The 10374-nt window shown below is 30.4% G+C and overlaps 1 pseudogene; it reads left to right on the forward strand.

The window, feature by feature from the left end:
- Positions 1–6952: 6952 nt before the first annotated feature.
- Positions 6953–10068, forward strand: LOC129297458 (UDP-arabinopyranose mutase 3-like; annotated as a pseudogene).
- The last annotated feature ends 306 nt before the right edge of the window (positions 10069–10374 follow it).

Genomic DNA, 10374 nt, shown 5'->3' on the forward strand with positions numbered 1-10374 from the left:
AAGTTTATATCCTCTACTAGAGTTATCTATAGAGGTTCTTGATATCATATAGGAAAGAATTGCAAGGTGAAAATTAAAAGTACCCAACCACCACGTTGTAAGAAAAGTAACTTGAGTTTTGTAACCAAGGACTTTTGAAACTCTATAAAATCAGAAGCTCTTGACGCTTATGATTATTGAGTTACTTTCATCTATCTCACTCTTATAACCAATATTTCTCTCACCTTTTACTTGTAATTTCTTTCATCCATCCCCATCTCCTGCCACTTCCATTGTACCTCCTCTTTTTATTAATAAAGTTTAATACTCTATGTTTTCAAGTTTTTATGTTTTTAATCTTGCTCCCGCACATATGGTATTAGAGCCTAATTGTTTTTCTAAATTCTACTCATTTATCGATTTAAACTGTTTTTATTTTATACTGTTTAAATGTTTTTCTGGTAGAAATGTTGGTAAACTTGTGATCCCAAGACCTGGCAGTGTGTGAAAGTTCATTGAATTAGATGGTGGTTGTTCCCGTGAAACTTAAGAAAAAAGAAGAACAATAGAAGAATAAATTCAGTATAGATAGAAAAATGATTGGTTTAGAAAATGATAGGATCTGAGTCTAGTAAGGAAGAGAGATTGAGTTTTAAAAAAGCTTGAACTTATAGTCTAATAGAAATAGTGAACCTAAGGAAGATATAGAAAAAATAAGAAATAGTCAAATTTTTAGAGAATCAAAAAATCTTACAATCACCCTTCAAGAAATGTTGACCAATTGGTCAATGCCTACATTTAAAGAAAAAAAGATTTACAAAATAACTAATTTTGATTTCTCTTATGAACTCAAACAATAGAAAAAGAGATAGGAATTAACAAAGAAAGACAATATATATATATATATATATAATTCCAAAAGAAACAACTATAAATTTAGAGATAAATATAATTGGATGCATATAAGAATGATACAGGTTATAATTAACCTAACTTCAATTTAGGTTTAGATGTAATGTCCACCTTGACATTATCAAAATTCACTACACAATCACAACAACCAATTTTAATTAGGAGCAAAAATTTGCTCCTAATCTCACATTATATATACAAGGGTTAAAACTAATAATCTTTTAAAAATAATTTGAGGAATATTGGGATCCTATAAAAAACCCTTTAAATTGATAGTTTTGAGCTCAAACTTAATAATTTATATAGACAATTGGAAGCATGGAAAAGTTTTAGGGAAGCAAACCACTTCAAAACAGGCCAAAAATGTCATTTTTGAGTGTTTTGGTCTATGCGTCACGGCTCGTGGTCCGTGCGCCGCAGCTTGTGGCACAGAATGCCATGTTTTCTTGCTATATCGTACACCGTGGCTGTGCGAAATGCACCCGTGACGCGCGTGTCCATGACAGCAATGCTATCATGATAGCTTTTCTGGACGAACTTCGAACGCACACCATTTTCACATCTAATGTTCGATTGGAGTGATTCAAGGCCCACGCAAAGATTATTCAATAAGCTAACTAATGGTACAAGTTTCATTACGATCTGAACACCGTATGAGAATTTTAGATACTTGAATGCAAAAGTCAGTTTTTTAAAGAAATTTTCAACCATCCAAGTACCCAAAACTTATAACTTATACATTAACCCATTGTGAGGCTTGAACAAGTCCAATAGACCAAATACACTTGAGTGACCAACCAAACATAAAAAACATACTAAACACAAAATTTGGCCACTTGATGGCCATTTTGCCTAATGGACCAAAATACCAAATCAACATCATATATGCTATTTGGCTTCTATTGCCACATAATACACTACAAAGATATTGTCATCACGTAAATAAAAACATTCCTTCATTTATATTAGTATTTAGCTCATCACCATAAAAATTACCACATATTTACCTTATATACAATATTAGGCTAAAATACATAATACATATTATGAAACAAGTGTAACCAATTAAAATGATATGCATTCCTAGTTAGCAACATATAATATTATAAAACAAGTTTATGTACACCACTCAAACCAAAATCGGGCTTTACAAAGAGTGTAGCAGATATGCTAGCCCCTGCCCGATTTCCTCCCTAGCTCAGTCTCACTAGTAGCACCTGTAAAATGTTAATCCACGGGTGAGATAAAAATCTCAGTAACTAATATAATCTACATTATTGATTAACAAGCCAAGTTATAAACAAGTATTAAATAAGTAACATGATCACATCAGATAAGATCACCACAAATTTGCATGCATGATCCCTAACTATCCGTTCTTTTAATACTCTCCTGACCGAACTAGTAGGCTATTTCATAGAACCAAACCACATGTATGGCTCCCAAGCTCAACATCCATGGTAGGACTACCCGGCTAAGGTGTCCTAAACCACTTCTGGACTACTAGTTGCCCCTATTACAAAGTAATTGGGGTGTCGTTACTCCAACACTGCATCCTACGGATGCTAAGGAGCATAGTCTCCAACTCCACACCCTGTTAGGTACTAAGGAGAATAAGTCTCCAACACACCGTACCCATTTTCGGGCACTAAGGAGAGTAAATGTTGCACCTGGCGTCCGAGGTGTTAGCAATGCCATATGGGACTTAATCTTCACTGTCTCCACTAGGGTGACCTCCCACTCTCTAATATGCCACATTTCACTACATATCTCCACTTGAACAAGCATAATAACTTTCTAAACAAATATAACAAAACCTTACCATTTACTTCAAAATATAGACTTTCACAAAGCAATACTCCACTCATTTTCTAAAAAGTTAACCTTTAAGGAATTTATACATATACTCACAATTCATAAAAAAGCAACTTGAGAATAACTTATACAAGGTAATAAACAATGCAAATTATCTAGTTACCTCAACCCTTTTGTTACTAAAAGGGTTACCCCGTGGTACTAAATTTCTTCTTGTGTCAAGGTAAGTCTTCCCACACCACAATCTACATCAACAAGTACCATATGTTAATTTTTAATTAACACAAGCACCATTAGCTAATAATAACCTCCCAATTCTCCCACTTCTCACTCAAATTCTTAACAAATAGACTTATCAAGATTAGAATTTGTTCACATCATCCCTTCAAGTCTCTTTCTAACTCTATCACAACATAAACTCAATATCTCAACTTATCACACTTCAACACCCTATGATCAAGTGAGGGCTTGAACCAACTTTCACTAAATAAGAAAGTAGCTTCCTATTACCACATATTTAAGATCAATAAACCTAAATTAAATATTTAGAGTTAATAGAAACATTCAAAACATTGACTCATGGCTTAATCCAATCAGACCAAATTCTCACTCTTCTAAATCCCATGGAAAATGAGATGAAAAGGTAGAGGAGAGGGTAGGAAACTTACCCAAAAGTTTGGAGACTCAAATGATCTTCAAAATCCTTCCAAATTGATGCCCTAGCAGTGCCCAAAGTTGCCCCCTTCGTGCTCTAGGTTTTCAAACCCTAAAAACTGTCCATTTCTAATGATTCCCGAAAATTTAAGTTGCCTACCGTGCCGTGCGCCACAGCGCGCACCACGCAAGTTGCAGCTCACGGTGCAGCGAGCAACAACTTAATTTTGCTCCCCCCAATGCCTCCGACTTGATCCGACTTTCATCCTATTTCAATTTAAAGCCAAATATGACCCAAAAATCCAATTAGCCACCCAAAAACATAATTAAATAAATTAATTATATTTTTAACTAATTTATATCCCTTAATTAATCCATTTTTCTAGATTTAAAGTTTTAGGATGTTACATTAGACGAGCCTATATTTATACGCCTAACAAATAGAAGACAGGAAAAGATTTTCAAAGTCTATGGTAGAAATTATACGATCAAACTTGTTCGAATGACCAATCTATTTTGATTGTTTCTAAACTTAAACTAGAGTACAAGACTAAAAAGATGATAAGATGAAATGTAGAGAAGCATTAGTAATGAAAATAGGTATAAAGAACCTGGAAAAAGGGCACGACCTATATAGTTGTAGAATATAGAATCATGTTTAAGATATAGAAAACACACCAGAAGTTACAAAGCTAAAAAGGAAGCCTCAGGGAAGAAACTATACTCATAGAAATAGAAGACAGAAGATAAAAATATTATGGAGGAAAATTAATAAATTTAATTTTTTATGTGATTTTTAATTAATATAATTATGCATTTTAGAATCTTAAATGGAATATTTTTAATGATATTAAAATTAAAGAAACAATCAAAATATTTTTAATGATATTTTGTAATCATTACTTAGTCACTAGAAAAGTGCCCGTATTTAGTATCAACTGTGCCTCAAATAGGATTATCTCTAATAGGAAGATACTTGTGAGTAATAAGAAATATTAAATCTATAGATAATTCTTGTGTGAGATTAATTTAAATATTATGTTGCTTAGTCAATTTAGGCCCCATTTGTTTTAGCTTATTTTATTAAAAAAATCACTTTTTGTTTTGGCACAAAATTTGTTTTGTGAGTCTTGTTATATTTTTTTTAAAATTTTAAAAATAATTAAAGATAAAAAATTGATTTATGATTATTTTAAAAAGTTACTTTGAATAGCTTTTGTAAATAATTTAATGTATAGATGAGAAAGAGTGTTTTTAAAGAGGTAGGATCCATAGAAATATTATAAAATTTTAAAATAATATAATAACTTACTTATTTTTATAAAAAAAATTAGGAAGATACCATAAAATTTAAAATAATTAACTAATAATTACTTTTTTTATTATGGTAATTAATCATAAATAATGTATGCTTTTATAAAATTTCTAACAGATAAATCTTTTTTTATAAAAACCTAAAATCTCCAAAAAAAAAATCACTTATTTTTTAATCTTAAACAAATGGGTCCTAATACCTTTCTGGTAACCTCTCACTAAAATATTTTATAGGTGAGATCAATTAAAAACAAAGAAATTACTTAAAAATTTTAATTATGTTTAGTATAAATAATTATTATGAGTAATTTTTAAGTATCAAATTAAATTTAAAATAGAATCCATCTTTGAAATTCAAGTTAGCATATCTTCAAATTAAATAAGATAATTTCATTACATGAAATAAAATGTTAGTTCATCAAATCTTTAAATACATAATATTATTAAGATGTCATTCCACATTAGAAATACATCAACAAGACAGATCATAGTTGAATTTCAAATAGAAAAATTAACTTTAATATCTAATAATAATATAAATAAATAGATTATAATTTGAATTCAAATGTGTGTGTGTGTAATACTCAATTGTATGAAGCTTAATTTTCCAAACATCAATCAAAGTTTTCGAAAGCCATCTAGATAGATGGGATTTGAATTTGAAATAGGTAAAAATTAATATGTATATACATATAAAATTAATAATTTATCCCGTACCTAACTCCAAACCTAAATAATATATTTTATATATATTAAAAAACAATAATATAATAACTCATCCAAGTCGTAGCTTGCTATGTGTGTTTTAATCATTACCTGTATCAAATTTATTTTAATTTCATTGTCTTCCCTATTAAAAATGACGTACATGAGTGTTTTTGGCAAAAACATTTCCAAACCAAAGCACTTTGGAAGGCTTTACAAGAAATAATAATTTAAAAAGAGTCTTCCAGAGCATTTCCACATAAAAGAAGTAATAATAATAAGGATAAAAGATCAAATTAGCCTCAAATTAGAAATCTAAAACTAGAAGTTTAAAAGCATTTAGACCCTAAATTCATGTTTTGTGCAATGTTTTTTTTTTTTTACAACTTTTAAAAATAGTGTACTCTACCTCTTTCATTAAAAAAAGTTAATTTTAATTGATGGTTGATAATAAAATAACAAAAAAAGACTTAAAAAAATTAAAGATAAGGATACAAAAATTACATTAAAGATCCAAAAATTATAGATAAAGGTCCAAAAATTATGAAACAATGATAAAAAAAATTTTATTGATCATTTTTTGTAATTTTTGAAATTATTTTTTATTATTTTTTAATCAAGTAATGGTTATAATTAATTTTTATAATGAAAAGGACATATTGTATAATTTTAAAAGTTGCAGAAACATTGTAAAAATTGAATCAGGATCACAGACACTTTTAAACATATAATTTAGGAGATAATTTTCTCTTTTACACTAATAATAAAATAAAAGTATAATATTAATTAATAATTAATGAAAAATAAGTATAAATAATTAATATTTTTTTAATATTGTATTATTATATTAATTATTTAATTTAAACTTAATTTAAATTATATTAAATTAAATATAAAATTATATCTTACATTAAATTAATTATGAAAACATTTTTTAGAACAAATTATGAAAACATTTAAATTTAAATTTATAAAATAAAAAGTACGTAACTATATATAGCACAATGTTTGTAAGATATGACATTTGTAATTTTTTTGTGCTCTCGAAAGAAATTATTTTACCATTTTTTTTAAATATCTCTTTTTACTGGTACAAGATATTTTGATATTTGTTAATTTGTTAATTGTTAATTTGTTAATTGTTAATTGTTAATTTATTAAGTATTAATTATTAACTATTTCGCTTCTGTTTCATTTAATATCTCTCATGACAAAGAACTCTTCACTCCTCCCAATCCGATTAGAATTATTGTAGACTGATATATTACAGGCTAATTTCTTTTTATTAATTGATGTTTTATATATATATATATATTTTTTAATTTAACTCTTGCCAAAACTTGACGCCAGACCCCCACTTCGTCGTTTCGAATTCCCTTAATAGGTTCCCTTCCCCTATCCAAGCTTGGAAAGCTCTCTCCCAGTTGGGAAAGGCAGATCTAACCTCTGTTCGGCTCCGTGTTCCCATCCGTCGCTCCGATCAATTTCTGCCGTGTTTAATTTCGCAGTCCCTGCCACCTATTTCTGGCCAGATTGAGTTGCGTCACAGCATGTTCAAATCCCGTTGGCTGCGATGATCTACTCTTCGATTTGTGTCGTCAATTCATCTTCTAGCTTGGTCCATCGCTTGCACGGCCGCCGCTCGTGTCCGTGCGTCTTCCAGTCCTCCTCGGCGTCGTTTCTTCTTCCTGCACTAGTGACCGAAGCTGTTCGGTCTGACAAGTCCCGTGTACGTCTCCCTTCTGCGATTCCATCGATACATTAAAATGTTTCAATCATCTTCGGTAGTCAAGAATCTTTATCTACTACAGAGCTGCTCAATGTGCGTGTTCATGTGCCTTTGATTTTCCTTGAATGGCAGAGGAGGAATCGCTTCGTCTCCTATTGTGTTGAGCATGGAGCATCTTGTCGAAGTGGAGGACTATGTTTTGGTCAATTCTTCCTCCTTTTGAGATGTGTTTGTTTACTGATTAAAAGATATCTGAATCTTTTAATAAAAAAAAGAGAAAAAAAAAAGTGTTGGAGAGAAATTTCATGGACTGTGATTGATCTTGTACATTCGTTAGATCGAAATTTAAGAACTGGGGGTTTCGATCACAGGAAAGTTACAAGGAAAGAAAGAAAAAGAAAAAGTGGTACAATCGCAATGACATCAATCGGATTCTTGGTCTTAAGGCTTCCTGCCTCTCCTTCAAGGACCCCTTCCGGTGGTACACTATCGACGATGACTGCTTTGTGAGTTCTTATTTTTGTCTCTCGTGCGATTTGTCATGCCTTTGATTCTGGATATATTGTTCTTGTTCTTGTATTGTGATTGCTTGGCTTCTGGCCTTAGATGTAATCCGTTCGCACTGTTCAATTTATGTGATAAAATTTCTGTGTACAGCAGTGAAATCTCTGGTGATTTTGTTGTCTTTCATTTTTGAATTTTGTCTTTCGTTTTTATTTTTCTAAAAATTGTCTCTGTATTCACAGACTTACTGTGGAATTTGTCTTCATTATTAAGACCTACAATTTTGTTTGTATTGTTGCGAACATTGTTTTACATGTCTTTGTTGGGTCCCAAAAAATGTAAAGGAAGAAAATATTGTCACCCATGAGTTGATTCTTGATTGATTTTTTTGGGGTGTATTTTTTTTTTTTCAGGGAAGATTATCCATAGGCAACAGGTAACAGAATTAAATTAAATATAAATAAGTTCCCTTAATTTCATTTAATATTAATATTGATAGGTGTCATGAGACTTGAGGGTAATTAGAAAAAAAGTGTGACTTGTAACATTAAATTTAATTTAATGGATGAAAGTTTGAGTTGTAAACACTAAACTGTTAAATTTAACTTGTAAATGATGTAATTCTACTTGTAAATGTGAATATTTGACTAGTAAATATTAATTATTTAATATTTGAATTAAAGGCTACTCTCCAATCTTATTTATGAGATAGAAATAAAATTTTGTTGTCCAATCTATAAATCATGTCGTTGAATTTTTATTACAAGTTTTTTTTTTTAATTTTATTAAATGTTAGTGAAAGAAAGTATGATGGTAATTATGCATATTTAATAAGAACAAAATTAAAAATTTATTAAATTTTTTTAAAAATAATGAGTTTGGAGTTTTTTTTTTAAGTATGTTAAGAGTGAGTTATAAATAAAAATAAATGTAATATTAAAAATTATAGTTATTTTCTAAAATTCTAAAATATCGTAATTAATATTTTAAGAAGTTCAAAATATTTTTTTAAGAGTGTTTTCGAAAATATAAAAATGGTGTAGCTTTTAATATTTTTAGAGATCCAAAGTATCATTCCAAAATGGTGTACAAGTGTAGTGAGTTTAGAAATGGACTAAGTCCATTGATAGCTAAAGCTTAAAGGAGCTGCAGCAGTTGCCTCAAAATAAAAGAAAACTAAAAATTATTCAATTAATATAAATTAGTTGATTTCATTTGAAACAAACATGTCGTGTGTATAAGATATAGTGGGATCCACATTCTAGGAGGACCCACCACTCTTGGTATCAATGTCTTTTAGAATGACAGATGATCAAGCTATTCATTTTCTTCTCTTTCATCAGCTTGCATCTCTACATTCATTTTGGAATTGAATGATTGGAATTCTTGTTCTGTTTTCTTTTTGTATTGTTAAATAAGGGATTCCGTTAGTTCCATCTAATGGAATTCTGTGATCCAGGAGCCGGATTTTCTATTGACATTAGTATTATTACTTGTGTGTAGCATATTTTGTAATGTGTGAGAATTTCGTTAATTTATTATACTTGCGATTGCATTTGTTACTTAAAGTCTGAGTATTTATATTTCTACAATACTTCTAATGTATTTTGTTATTGCTTTTATGGGTTATGTTGCTAGCAATCCGTCTGGAAAGAAGGTCAATGCAGTTGAACAGCATATCAAGAACATTCTCAATCCATCCACTCCCTTGTTTTTCAACACCCTAAATGATCCTTACTGTGAGTCCTTGAAGATTTTGTTCGTGGCTACCATTTCAGTCTCTGTGAAGGTGTTCCAACTGTTGTTTCTCATGGCCTGTGGCTTAACATTCCAGATTATGATGCACCTACACAGCTTGTGAAGCCTATTGAGAGGAACAATGGGTAAGTGCAAGAGTTTAGACTCTTGAAATTTGGCTATAAACACTAATATATTGCTTGAGTTTAAGTTTGAGTATTATCACTATGGTTTTAAGGTATGTGGATGCGGTTTTGACATACCAAAGGGAACTCTATTCCCCATGTGTGGAATGAACTTGGCATTTGATCGTGAGCTTATTGGACTTGCCATGTACTTTGGTCTTAGGGGTGAATCTTAATTTGATTTCAATGTGAATGTAGATTGTAGATTTTACGGATGATGGGGTTGTCAATATATTGTTTGCCATTCCTTTTCTAATTATTTATCTAATCAAGTGTGGCTATATTAGAGAAAGTAAGCAAGGATTTGCTGATGGTTACTGTTGACATTTTTGTTAAATATTATTGTGATCTTGAGGAACCAAACTTGTTGGAACTATTTTGAATCCTAGGAACTATCGTGAGTTACAATTTTAATATGTAGGTTACATCTCTATCCAAAGTAGTTCTAACTATTCAGTGGCTTTGTCTCAATCATCTTCATCAATTAACTCTCTTCAAGTATGTGTAATAGCTTATTTCTTTTATTAAAGTCATTATTAACTGATGGAGTTTTGGGCTCTAGGGAATATACTATTGTTACATGAGCTCCTTTCCTTTCTCCCCTCGTGTATTATCCTTTTTTTCAAATATATCCTTGAAATATATGTATATATCTATTTCTTGTTAATTTATTTCAGCACTGTAACTCCGCCTATGTTTATAGCCGGTCCCAAGCCCGGGTAAAGGAGGAGGGTTGTGTTAGGCCATCAACAGCCAATGTAAAAATTTGTTGAATCTATCATGAACATGGACAATAGACGTTATAATGTTAATGCTAGGTCGTTGCCCGTAAGTAACGCG

The sequence above is a fragment of the Prosopis cineraria genome, unplaced genomic scaffold, assembly GCF_029017545.1.
Source record: "Prosopis cineraria cultivar Desert tree isolate PC_DT_omini unplaced genomic scaffold, ASM2901754v1 PC531, whole genome shotgun sequence".
NCBI classification, from domain to species: Eukaryota; Viridiplantae; Streptophyta; class Magnoliopsida; order Fabales; family Fabaceae; genus Prosopis; species Prosopis cineraria.